This window comes from Scardinius erythrophthalmus (assembly GCF_964197995.2).
Source record: "Scardinius erythrophthalmus genome assembly, chromosome: 17".
Taxonomy (NCBI): domain Eukaryota; kingdom Metazoa; phylum Chordata; class Actinopteri; order Cypriniformes; family Leuciscidae; genus Scardinius; species Scardinius erythrophthalmus.
The window spans coordinates 24,038,059-24,052,068 of record NC_138237.1 but is presented as its reverse complement, the minus strand read 5'-3'; the positions used below and the strand labels follow the sequence as shown (position 1 = coordinate 24,052,068).

Below are 14,010 nucleotides of genomic sequence, written 5' to 3'. Positions count from 1 at the left end.
TCACCATCCTGCAGTGACTGCATTAGTCAGAGCATCTGTGGGTAAACAACAGATTTAGCCCTTCAAAAAGTATTCCTTAGACATGTGATAACAGAGAAGGGAAGCTCGAGTCACAAGACAGACCGTGGAGGGTGACTACTAAACACTTAATGCTCTGACAGGTTGGGATTTATTATCTTTCTCCTTTAGAGAACTACATTTGTAGATTTTCTAAAGACAGTATAAAGGCCTGTTCACACCGGGACGAATTTTGTGCGTGATATTCGCCGACGTTTAACGCCTCGTGACTAAACAAAGTCAGGGATGTCAGGGAGGAATGTCAGGGAATGAATTTGCATGTTCACTCGGCTCATCGTCAGCGAAAATCGCTTGTGTGTGAACACAAAAAACGCGTTGAAAAACGCTAGCGAATAACGAGCGCCGATATTCGTCCCAGTGTGTAGGGCCCTTCAGAAGTAATTCCTACAGAACTTTAATGCCAATTCGCTGCTTTTCTAAAAAAATTTGACGTAAACGTGCTAGACGGACATGATTGACCACTGCATGTCTACTGCAGCTTCTTGCACACAACACTGAAGTTTAAAGTAGCTAAACCTGGGGCTGATCGATTATGGCAAATTATTAACATCCGTGAAGATGCAGCACTTGCGCAATGGGGCAAGTGACAGTTCACGCTGGACCCGGCCAATCAGGCAGTCCTTATTGTTGAGCCCTGAGTCAGAAATTCAATAAGAACAAAGAAACTAATTACAAAATAAATGGACAAATAAATACAACAGAATGAACATGCAAATTAAATAAACAGACACAGTGTTTTACATTTTTCAGGAAGATGTATACTAACAGATGTATACTCCAGCGACAAATAATTTGACTGTCCACACCAGACGCGATGCAACTATGGGACGCGATGTAGTCAATCAAAACTCACAGCCAATCAGAAGAGCGTGAGTGAGTGGCTCTCTCGGCAAATTCATGAATATTACACCATTTTAACACTATTAAAAATACATACTGTATTACTGTAATACATACTGAGTTACTGAAACAATCGTTGTCATAGAATTGACACTTGACTGTTAACAATGAGTTATTTATTTATTTAGAAGATCTGAGGTGAATTGATGCTTTCTATGGAAGCTTGTTTCCGCCACAAAATAAAAAAAAAAAGATAATTGCGACTTTTTATCTCACAATTGCGAGTTTACATCTCGCAATTCTGACTTTATTTCTCAGAATTGGGAGATATAAAGTCAGAATTGCGTGAAATAAAGTCAGAATTCTGAGATATAAAGTCAGAATTCTGAGATATAAAGTCAGAATTCTGAGATATAAAGTCAGAATTGCGAGATATAAACTATTTTAAGGTAAAAAAAAAAAAAGTCCGTCTTTTTCCCCCCCTTAGAATTGGACTTTATATCTTACAATTCTGAGAAAAGATGTCAGAATTGCGAGATATAAACTCGCAATTATGTGTTATAAAGTCAGAATTGCGTGATATAGTCATAATTCTGAGATATATAGTCAGAATTGCGAGATATAAAGTCACAATTGCGTGTTGAGAATTCAGACTTTTTTTCTCGCAATTGCGACTTTATATCACGCAATTCTGACTATATATCTCAGAATTATGACTATATCACGCAATTCTGACTTTATAACACATAATTGCGAGTTTATATCTCGCAATTCTGACATCTTTTCTCAGAATTGTAAGATATAAAGTCCAATTCTAAGGGGGGGAAAAAGACGGACTTTTTTTTTTTACCTTAAAATAGTTTATATCTCACAATTCTGACTTTATAACACGCAATTGCGACTTTATATCATGCAATTCTGACTTTATATCTCCCAATTGCGTGATATAAAGTCAGAATTCTGAGATATAAAGTCAGAATTGCGTGATATATGTCACAATTGCGAGAAAAAAAGTCAGAATTCTGACTTTATAACACGCAATTCTGACTTTATTTCACACAATTCTGACTTTATATCTCAGAATTCTGACTTTATATCACGCAATTGCGACTTTATTTCACGCAATTCTGACTTTATATCTTGCAATTCGCAATTGTGAGATAAAAAGTCGCAATTATCTTTTTTTTTTATTATTTTGTGGCGGAAACAAGCTTCCATAGCTTTCAGTACGGCTATAAAAGACACACAAAATTATATGCAAAATCACACAGATGCATTTAACATTAAATAAAGCAAATAAATAGTAGCCTACCTGAGATTATACTTTCTGTAATCTGTGACGTCGCAGAAATAGGAACCGTTTCTAAAATAGAATCGTCGCGTGTCGCGGCTGGTTAGAACAAAAACTCGGATTAACGTGGGAAAGATACCTTTTATCGCGTCGCGGCTGGTAAGGAATAAAGTGTTCGAAAGCACACCGCTGTGAAGGAAAGGTGTGCGCTACACAGAATACAGCAGCGGCACAATGAACATTTTACATATCTTGTTTTCATAATCGTTGGAAGCGAATAACGAAATTGAAAATCAATTACGGTTAATCACACAGCCCTATTTCAACCTATGAAAAAATATCTTTAGATTTTGCAGGATTTTATTTAATTTCACTGCCCTGCATCTCAAGTTTTAAATGCAAAAACTGTGAGAATACCCATTGATGTGCTTGCCCGTACAACAGTCGTCACCACGATGCCAGGACGTTGCTATACAGCTTCTAAGGTTTTCTAAATGTGGCTTCTAGGGTGATCTGGGTTTGATGGCCCAAGTCAAGAGAGGACATCCTTGATAGTACTACAACATTTACATTTTTGGGGGGTGGGGGTGTGCAACCTACTAACAGTTAACCTTTTATCTACATTAAGATGGGAGAAAGTATATCAACATAAAAAACACTTCTTTAAAAATGATTTTTTGATGGCTGACAGCAAAAACAGTCAATATTTCACATAAATTCCAAGCTTTTCATGTACAGTGATGACTTTTTGGAAATCAGACAAACAAGCCCCACAGGGCAAAATCTTGCCTCACAAAGCTGAGTAAGCCTAATTAACCAAGTTGACTTCATTGATTGATTCGGTTCATTAAAGAAAAATCCCTTCATAAATATCAAACACTATCAGCCTATTCCACAGATAACTGAGAAAAAAAATGCTGAATTACTCTTTACTGATGCTCCTCTGGGACCAAACAGAAAACAGCTCAGCATTCATAAGGCTGTAGGGAATATTGTTATGCGCCAGAGAATATTTATAATGTACAATTTTGATCTTCACACTGTCATTTGCAATCCAACTTCCTAAATCTGCTTAGTGCTTACATTATAATTATAATTACAGGCTTCACTTTTTATAGATAATGTATTTAACAACTGTACTTCAGCATTGGATAATTTGGAGAATTTCAGACAAGATCTAAATGGAAATTAAAATGATCATACGTGGTCATGATCAGCAGAACAATATACCATTAAAAAGAAAAAGAAACTGGGTTGCATGGCATGCTGGGTGGCAGTACACTAAGTAAAGCGGAGCGGTTAACTAGAAGACTATGTCGCTTTTTAACTTAGGCCTGGGTCTTTCATAAGCAACATGTTGTTGTGCTGCAGGCCTGTACATGACAGAACAGAAGCTCAGCAAGAAAAGTCTGGGACACAGACTAGTAACTCCAGGAACTTGGCCATGATCTCTGGTTAGTCTCTGTGGGAATTCCCTTCAACATGCTTTTAAAAAAAAATTAAATAAGTGAGAGGGGTCTATTGGGCCTTAATCTCCAATAAGCTGTGCGGATTTAGAGTTTGGATTTGCCAGGTCTTAACCTCTGCAAGGAATTCACACCACGATTAAATCGCCATCACATAACGTGCTGTTAATTTCTCAACGACACAGTCAGAAGAGAGTAGGCTAGACATAGAGAACAGCTTTCACAACACTTTTCCGGCTGATTTTTAAAACCACTGAAAACAACAAACTAGGACAGATACATTTTTTGGAGCATGTCATTTACTCTGAGGTCACGCTACTGCTGAATGATTGCAACCATACTGACATTCTTCCAGACAGCACTAACAGGAAATGCATAGATTAAAAACTTCAATAGCCGAAACGAGATTATCCATCACATCTAGCCTACCTGGAGCTACAGTCGTGATTCAAAACCAAATAGAACTGTTGACTGACAAATATCCAGGGAGTGTAAATGAACGAATCGCTAAATGACACAATCAGTGCCATCTGTTTGTTCCAGCGAGTTTTGAAATAGATTGAAAGTTAGTATTTCATAACTAACACAAAGTTTTCTGCTGTGCTGTTTGGAAAAACCAACTATAACAAAGAATAATTTACTTAATAGAATAATAATAGAATTTACTTTTATACAATCTATAGCTGAAAGAATAAAAAAATAACTCCAAAGAGCCAAAGAAAAGGTGAAGTCTAGCTGAGAGTTTAAGTTGATTATTTGGTATTCTTGTGTGTACCAGCACTGACATTCAAATCAAAGAGGCATTTTAATTAACCATGGTATTCTAACTCAAACTCATCTTATACATACTTGCATTGTTTCCTTAAAGGAATAAGTTCGTTATTTACTACCCTCATGTCATGTAGGAGAAATGCTGCAGAATTTACACAGCCCTTTTAAAGGGATAGTTCACCCAAAAATAAAAATTATCCCATAATTTACTCACCCTCAAGCCATTCTAGACGTATATGACTTTCTTCTTTCAGCCGAACACAATCTGAGTTATATTAAATAATATCCTGGCTCTTCCCAGCTTTGTAAAGGTGTTGAATAGAGCTTGAGTTTTTGAAGCTCCAAAAAGCACATCCATCCATCCATCATAAAAGTAATCCATACAAAACCAGTGGATTAATAAATGGCCTCTGAAGCGAAGCGATGGGTTTTAGTAAGAATAATATATAATTAAAACTTTTATAAACTATAATCACTGGCTTCTGGCAACGGCCGTAAGTGTGTTCACGAGAGAGTCGAGTTCCGGCGGAAGGGTGACCTCGGACCGACAAATGAAAGGGTCTTTAATCATTTTAATTTTTGGGTGATCTAGGCCTATCCCTTTAACCCAATGGAGTCATATGGATTACTTTTATGATGGATGGATGCGCGTTTTATAATATTATTATTTAATATAACTCTGATTGTGTTTGGCTGAAAGAAGAAAGTCTTATACACCTAGAATGGCTTGAGGCGAGTAAATTATGGGATAATTTTCCTTTTTGGATTAAAAATTCCTTTAATACAAAAACATAGGGCTGCTCAATTATGGCGAAAAATATAATTATTATTTTGGTCAATATTAAAGGCTCCTAATGTTGGTTTGGAGTTTCCTACAGGTTTACATGCATCAAAGGTTTCATTCTCTCATAATACACATTGCACATCACCACATTTTTCAATGACTCGATGGATGAATCAATGACTACGTTTACATGCAGCCAATAACCCGTTCAAAAACGGGATATTAGCAATAACCCGGTCGCGCACGTCCATGTAAACACCGGCAAAAACCCGAATATGCTCATATCCCGGTTTTTAAAAACCCGGATATGATACCTGGGGTACCCCTTTTCTAACCCGAATATTTGGTCATGTAAACGTGTATCGGCATATCCCCATCAAAAGGAACATTGATTTGTGTTCTGCGCATGTTCTATTCGCAAGGAATCTTGGTCTTTTGAGTAGAGACGGCGCATACAAAAACCCGCGTGCAGTATACCGGAAGTAAACAAGAAGTAGAGGTAAACATGGCGAGACGCAGCACAGCACCACACTTTTGGAGCGAGGAGGAAAGCGCAAACAAAGGCGATCGCTATCTGCCCCAAACTATTCATTATCCGCGTGCTGCTGCTGTTGTTGTTGTCTTTGGATACAGGAAAAAGAATCGGAAATATTGCATCTTAAGGTTGTCCGTACGTCCAGACGCTAACCGTGCGTCGCCGTTTACATCGGGATATTGCCAATTGATTACAAATTCCATGTATACAGGAGTAACTCTCTCTACTCACGCATGTAAACGGGTTATTCCGAATGTTTCAGAAACCCAAATAGTGACCTTAACCCGACCATAACCCGAATATTGACAGCTTGTAAACGCTCATTTTGAGGTGCATTATGAGATGTTACAGCTGTAATTCCTCAACCATCGGTATTACAAGTGTATGTCCATCAACAAACCAATGTGTATATTTCTAATTTATTGCGGTGCACATGCGGGAACTGCATCAATAACGGTGCATATGTTCGCCCAGCACTAACGTGAATGACTGATGTAGCATACATGTTTGTAATTTGCTCCATCCTTTATCTTTGCTCAAAGTAGTAAGAACGACAGACAATCTCCATTAATAGATGCAGTTTTAGGTAATAGTGGCACACAGCTGATTAGCAGAAGTATTTCAGTAAGCCAGTAATAACGTGATTTAGCCAGTTAGCCAGAAACTTACACAATATAAAACACAAAACTAAGTATTTTGAACACCTGTAATTTGAAAGGTAATTTTCAAAAATCCATAATAGGGGCACTTTAAACGGAAATTTTGCATCTGACATGTCAACTAGTTTAAACTTCCTTTCTGCATTGTCCCTCATAACCGGTTAGTATAACAAGCCTATAAGCAAGCTTAATTGTTATATGCTAATTTGACATGACATTGAAGAAAAAGAAAAAGTTTTGTGTAGGCTTTCAAAATACGCCTTCACCTTGCTCATCTTCGAGTGGACATTTCTCTGAAGCCGCCACGAATGTATGGGAAACAATTTTGTTTTCCGTTCCGACATACATTTTAAAATGTATTATTTAGAAAAGTGTAACATTAATATGACGGTAATTTAACCGTAGCCTTTGTAAAAATATAAAACAAAACATTAAATGTGCAAAATAAAATGTAAACGACTATTTCCAAGTCGACTAGCAGCAGCAGTATCGTTTAATCGGCTAGTCGAATAGTCTCGCACATGAGTATGACCAAAATGTAATACGAGTAGGCCTAGTTTTTATTTTATGATAGTGCTATACATCAAATATATTTTTCTGGAAACAAGGTTGTTGGGGTATCAAAATTTTTGATACCAGTGCAATGTCACAATACCAAAGCAGAAACCAATACTCTGCAAACTAGGGTAAACGTACCTATTAAGCTCACCAAAATCTACATTGAGACATTTTTAGTGCACAAGATATTGGTTTTAGTACAAGAAGTTATTTTAAAATAAAATATTAATCTCTCACACTATAATATTTCATTTTATTTTAAATGACAAAAGTATTTCAATTAAGATGTACATCATTAAATATAAAAAGTCTGGCTGTGCTTAATGGGTACGTTTTGTACCCTTTAAGCACACCCCTGTTCCCAATAAGCTCACAACAAGTTTTATTAAAAATTCTTGTTTATTTTAAACAACCTTTTTAAGGAATAATTGAAAAAAGTTTTATTTGAAGGTACAGAGTCAATCACAAAAAAACAGAACACTAAAATCAAGCAACAAGGCATTCAATTTGATCAGGTAGCCTATCCTATTCATAGCGACGTGTCATTCAAACTCATTGCAACATCTAGACTAGTCCACGTTCAGCTATGTGTAACCCATATTGAAAAATCAAATAACAAAACAAACCAATGTGCTCCTTAAAGGGATACTCCACTTTTTTTGGAAATAGGCTCATTTTACAACTCCCCCAGAGTTAAACAGTTGAGTTTTACCGTTTTCGAATCCTTTCAGCCGATCTCCGGGTCTGGGGGTCCCACTTTTAGCATAGCTTAGCATAATGAATTGAACCGGACAAGACCATTAGCATCTCTCTCAAAAAAATGACCAAAGAGTTTCGATATTTTTCCTATTTAAAACTCGACTCTTCTGTAGTTACATTGTGTAATAAGACAGACGGAAAATGTAAAGTTTCAATTTTCTAGGCTGATATGGCTAGGAACTAGCCTATACTCTCAAAATCGCACCTTTTCATTTTCCGTCGGTCTTAGTACACGATGTAACTACAGAAGAGTCGAGTTTTAAATAGCAAAAATATCGAAACTCTTTGGTCATTTTTTTGAGAGAGATGCTAATGGTCTTGTCCGGTTCAATTCATTATGCTAAGCTATGCTAAAAGTGGTACCGCCAGACCCGGAGATAGGCTGAATGGATTCGAAAACGGTAAAACTCAACTGTTTAACTCTGGGGGAGATTTAAAATGAGCTTATTTCCAAAAAAAGTGGAGTATCCCTTTAACTCTCTGGGTCAGAGCTTTCCTGTCTACTCCAAACTTCTTGGACAGATACGACAGGTTTCTGATGGCTCCTTCTTTGTATGACATGCCTCTTTCATCTTTGGGCATACACTATAGTTTCGTCTAGCTTTTGTCATCTTAAGACTGTGAAAATAAGTTTATTAATCATTTTTTTGAAGATTAACCTAGTGACAACCATCAGTTAATATTTAAATTCTGATTATTAAGTATTTACATAGACGTTTAATGTGGGTGAGCTTAAAGGGAGCACACACTGTGCTTAATTGGAGCAAAAACATTTTTTAATTAATAAATATTAAATTAAAATTTAAAGGAAAATATTTAGCTAAATTAATAATCTAGGTAATGTATTAAGTTTATACCAATTTTAATATGAACAACTATTATAGACAATATCTATGAAATTATGCTTTTTCTAATTGATGTCACACTGAAGCTGTGTGATTGTCATAGTAGTGCACCCTTTAAGCTCACCTAACAATAATATGAATTCTTTAAAAATTACAGCAGTTTAAAACCACAGACTATCAATAAAATGAAAAATTATAATATTATGGATTTAAAAGTACAAGCCATTAATTCCTGTGAAGTAATATATTAATGTAGCACACAATCTTATACAGCTAGTAAGCTAGCTATGTTCGTAGCATCTGGGCTATGTTGCTAAAACTATCTTTTAGATCTAACTGTAATTATTTCCCACATCCAGGTTCCAGGTTATAATATGCAAAAGTCTAAACATTAATCTCTTAATTTTGCAATAAGATGATGTACTTCTTCAAAATAAAGGCTTAAACATATAAAAAATGCACATTTGAGGGGCTCCTCTTCTGGTGAAAGTTTTCAGACAGCTTTGAAAATAGCCGCCAGACAGTGTGAACACATGGACACACATATCTCAGTGTGCAATGGTCTGATTGGTTTAAAATTACAGGAGGTATATAGTAACAAACACATCAATTGGTTAATACATCAAATAGGATAATACATTGATGTTTCTTTTTATAATCTGAGCTCCAAGATGGTAGTGTGCTTAATGGGTACTTGAGCTTAATAGGTACGTTTACCCTAATGCAATTAGAAAAAGTTCTCAAACAATTATAAAAACCATTTAGCTCAGTTAGACAATGGACGCTACAATTAGAAACTGAAAGCTCCTGCTCTGCTTCATATAGCACGAGCTATAGCGTCACAGCACAGTGCAGACAGAGCCAGATTTCACTGATCACATGACAAGAGTAAGGAGAGATGAGATGACTGACAGGGTGATGGCGGAGGATTTGAGGAAATTAAACATCCCTCTTTTCTACCTCGCTTTTAAATCACTTATGAATGCCGTGCGCATTTTACTTTTGCTTTCAAATTAGCAATAGCTTGAATGGTGGGTTCATTATTATTCTTAATGAAAAACATAACAAAACAGTACAATGAACCCGCTTGTATTAAACAGAACTTTTATCACCAAAATGAACAAGCACGGCATACACCATGCAATAGGCCTAATATAATATAACAAATAACTTACAGAAAATTTGAATAAAAACCTGAAAATCAGCAAAACCAAATCTTCCGCCATTGTCAGTCAGCTCGCCTCATTCTCGTCACGCGATAAATGAAATCTGACTCCTGCTGCTGATCTGTGCTTCAACTCACGTTCGGTTCATGCTGAATTGAGCAGACGCGTTCAGTTTTTAATTGTGTCTGTTCTGTAACGCCGATAACTTGGACTATCGCAGCAAGCCTAGTGCGCAACATATCCTGAGGGTCATTGACAAATATCTTGCAAAATGTGCGGTCAGTCCCACTGCTCCCTATACACAATGTACGCGTGATCGCAAAACCTTAAGTGAAAAGAGAGCGTGCATTCATAAGTGATTTCAGCACCCCGCATATCGATAGCAGCTCCCTGTAATGGCCACAAATAATAGGCCTATACACAGAGTACGCGTATTGCGAATTCAAAAGCAGAAAGCAAGCACCCGTTCAAAATAACCCCCCTCCTCCTGGTGTTATCGGTAAGACCGGTGCTGTCACAACAAGTTTATATACCAGAGTGAAAAATTCTTCACCGTGACATTCCTATTTGCTGGTCCATGTTTCGCTACGTCTCAGAGATCCTGTAGGAGCAAAAGCGCAATAAAGGGAAAGCAACGAAATGCGGCACAATAAACATTTGTTTTCTCAATGATTGTGTTTTCATAAGCCAAATTTAAACATAATTTGTATTAATCGTACAGCCCTACAATGACAGTTTGGTGACCACAGCTGTCAAAATCCAAAATCTAAGTTCATACAATTTGTGCAGTAAATTCTTGGTTTTCTGAGGATGAGGACCAAGCTATTTGAGTAATTTCCCGATAAAGTTAACCTTTGTGATTAGATTAAATGTGGCGTCAACAAGTTTGACAGCTATGGTCATCCTCCTGGTTCCATCGTCACATTAGGCTAATAAATCTATATGGACAGACAGACAATGTTGTCAAAATCCCTGCAGTCGTTTATCAGATAAAGAAAAGGTTGTCTCTCTTAACTGGTAATGTCATAATGAAGCGGTTTACACGAGTCAAAACGATACCAGACAACATCAGACGTGTTCTTTCCAGCTTGTTTGTGCAAAACAGCATAACTTCACTGGAAGCCTCCTATATTGATCAAGATCTCTGCTGTTAAAACTGTTCACATGACAGAGGGTTCCTCCTTCCTGGTGCAGGTATCCAGTTTGATTCTCTAAAGGTGACATTCTCACACACTCATCAAGTTTCCATCTGCTAGGCTAGATAAATGCATGCGTCACTAAACTTCAATGGCATTTCAGAATAGCCTATGTGAGATTGTGAGACAGAAATATGCTTATTTATGTACAATAAAGCAAAATGGTTAGATTAAGTCAATCAAATCACGGTAAGGTCATGATCTCTCATAAATGACTGTCATGCTACAATTCCCAGAAATGTTAGTTCTGTCAACAGAAATAGTACTACAAAAATAGGATGATATAGTCTAGCATTAAGCAGGCCAAACTTGACATGTTGTAAAAATTGTGCAATTCTGAACGGCTATTTATCTCTGAATTTTAGCCAAAGCAGTGTGACTTCAGTTTCCATTACAGAGATAACTGAAAATGAGTCTACTCCACACATAACAAGTATCAAAATATTAAAGGACAGAAGATATAAAGCACATCATTAAGATGATACAACATTGAGAAAGGGCAAGTGAACGAGGAACAATCAGAATTTGCAAACGAGGCCAAGGAAAAAAGGAGAACTGATGAACAGGAGTTCAAACAAAAAGTGATTTATTATGAATAATCTAGAGAAGTAATTGCTGTTGCTTACTCGTGCCATTGCAATAACTAGATGGTAGCCTACAGCAGGAGAACCTATTAAAATATGTACTGAAAATATAATTATTGATCATTAAAATGTATCCTTACAGTAGGTTGAAAATGCTTAAACTGATAACATTTAGAATTAGCAACACTTTACATCACTATTCACTACTATAAAATAATAAAAAAGCAAGATGTGGTTCATAAAAGTATCATACAAAATAAAAATTTTACTTGGGCTAGAATATATAAAATATGTAACAATTTCATCAAGACAATCACATCCATGAAAACGCACTAAGCATTCAATGCCCAGCATAAGCAATACCAGCACATTCGAAGGGCTTGCAACCAGATACAAAAACCAAGCGCATGCCCCTTGTTAAGCAAAATATAAACAAACACTATCATTCAAACACTATATGATATGCATTTAGAGATATTTTAACATGCAAATGGTTGCTAAACTCCACATAAGCACGTCGAATCTCGTAAATATACAAACCGATAGATCCACATTGACAAAGAATGGGAAGAGCAGCGCAGACTCAATAGGCGATCAATATTCAGGCTGAGCTCTGAGACGATACTGTTTGAAAGTGGTCTATTAAATAGCGGTAACTACGCTGATAGGTGAACTGTTTTGTCCTTAGGCCAGGTGACTATCATGAATGACGCTTTAAATAGGTATGGAGAAGAGTACACGGGCTTCTGGCCAGTCCAGTGTGTGTTACGCAATGTCAACACTGTGAGAAGAGGAATGCGGCGCTGAATGCAGCTCACAACAAGGGAATACCCAGCTCGATAAACCAGCACTTTAATCAACTGCTTACTTGTCATAACAGAGGCATAATTTATATAATGAGGAAGCAGTGAAGAAGCAGATTATACTACAAGCCCCTAAAAGGCTTGTTTTATTTAGTTATCAAAGCCTGCTGTTGGAAACAGTGCAGTGAAACTGGGAGGGAGTGTCATTGCAATAATATGCGACACTGGACATTGTCTTGTAAACAATGTGGTTAACTGATATTATTACTGACAAATTGGGTAAAAAAAAAACAATGCTAAATCAAAAAATTTCTATTTCAGGAGAAAAAAAAGCATCATGTTTTCCCTCATCTATTGGTTTAATCCTTAATCCTTCAAAGAAGGGCACAAGTTTGCCAAGTTTAAACATTTGGCTAGTTAGCTAAACACGAATTGAGCAATCCATTCGACATTGAGTTTTATGAATGCCAAAGTAGTTTCACCAAAATAAATCAAGTTTGTTAAACCTGCATGCTGGCACAAATAAAGCTGCCATTACCTAACCAGCAACAAAACTCTCTCACATTAGTGACACCGGCTATTTGAGAGAAGACTCATTTAAAGAAGGTATATTTTCTGTTTGGCTGTTTCACAGTATTAAAAAAACGTGAAAAGTTGTAGACCAGAACCCAACTTAGCCATATTAGCCACATATTAGCTGAGCAGTTCATGGAATGTTAGCCAACTTCATACGACGACAAAATAACGACACAACCGCAAGGAGACATCTGTAAGGTCCTGACAAGAATAGATAAACGGCTCGTTTGAGGGTGTAGTTGAACTCACCCGTCCACCAGGCCAGGTTTGATTGGACTCCAGGAGAAATCCTCAGCGTGCTAATGTGGCTAACGTAGCCCACACCAGCAATCCTGGGAGGAACAGTTATCGCTAGTGAGAATTCAGGAGAAACGTGTAAACAAATTCTCTTCTTGTTTATTCCTTTGGACCTTCGACAGCTCGTATAGTTGAGACGAGTCGGTGTATTTACAGTATCCAGGCCGTCCGGGCTGACAGTGTCGAAGGTGATGACTCACAGGGAATATAAACTAAATCAGCTGTGGCCAGTTTACAGCTAACTCTCCACTCCCAGTCAGTCACTTCCAAAAAAATGGCGGCGGGTAGTTTTCACCTCCTTTCCTTCGTGGAAAACACGGGAGAAATGCTGTGGGTGGCTCTTTAAACAGCACCACGGGCGCTCTCTGTATCCACCCGAGATATGACAGCCCTTCAATGTCGCCTCGGCCGTAAAAGTTGTTCATGCGTGGTCTGTCTTGTGGCCGGGCAGTGATTTTCATCTCTCTCTCTCTCTCTCTCTCTCTCTCTCTCTCTCCCTCCCTCTCTCTCTCTCTCTCTCTCTCTCTCTCTCTCTCTCTCTCTCTCACACACACCTCACTCTCTCTGCTCCTACTGCAATCCAACCAGCACAGAGGCGATGTTCGACTCGTGAACGAATTGTTCTTTTGAATCGGATCAACCGATGAAACTAGTCGTTCACGAATCTGACTGAATCGGTCAGAGAGAGGATCTCAAGTCAATTTCCAATTCATATTGCAATGATGGAGCAATAAATATAACCTATGTAAATTATATGTAAAACGTTGTAGCTTTAACTGTAGGCCTAATTGTAAAATGAGAT

General features: G+C 37.4%; 1 protein-coding gene across 1 annotated transcript in view; it reads right to left on the bottom strand.

Annotated features, from left to right (window-relative positions):
- taok1b (TAO kinase 1b) overlaps positions 1 to 13,700 on the bottom strand; it is a 36,999-nt gene extending 23,299 nt beyond the window's left edge. The window contains exon 1 of the mRNA XM_081391379.1: positions 13,161 to 13,700. The gene's annotated coding sequence lies outside the window, so the exon portion shown is untranslated. The remainder of the gene's footprint in view (positions 1 to 13,160) is intronic.
- Between the last annotated feature and the right edge of the window lie 310 nt (positions 13,701 to 14,010).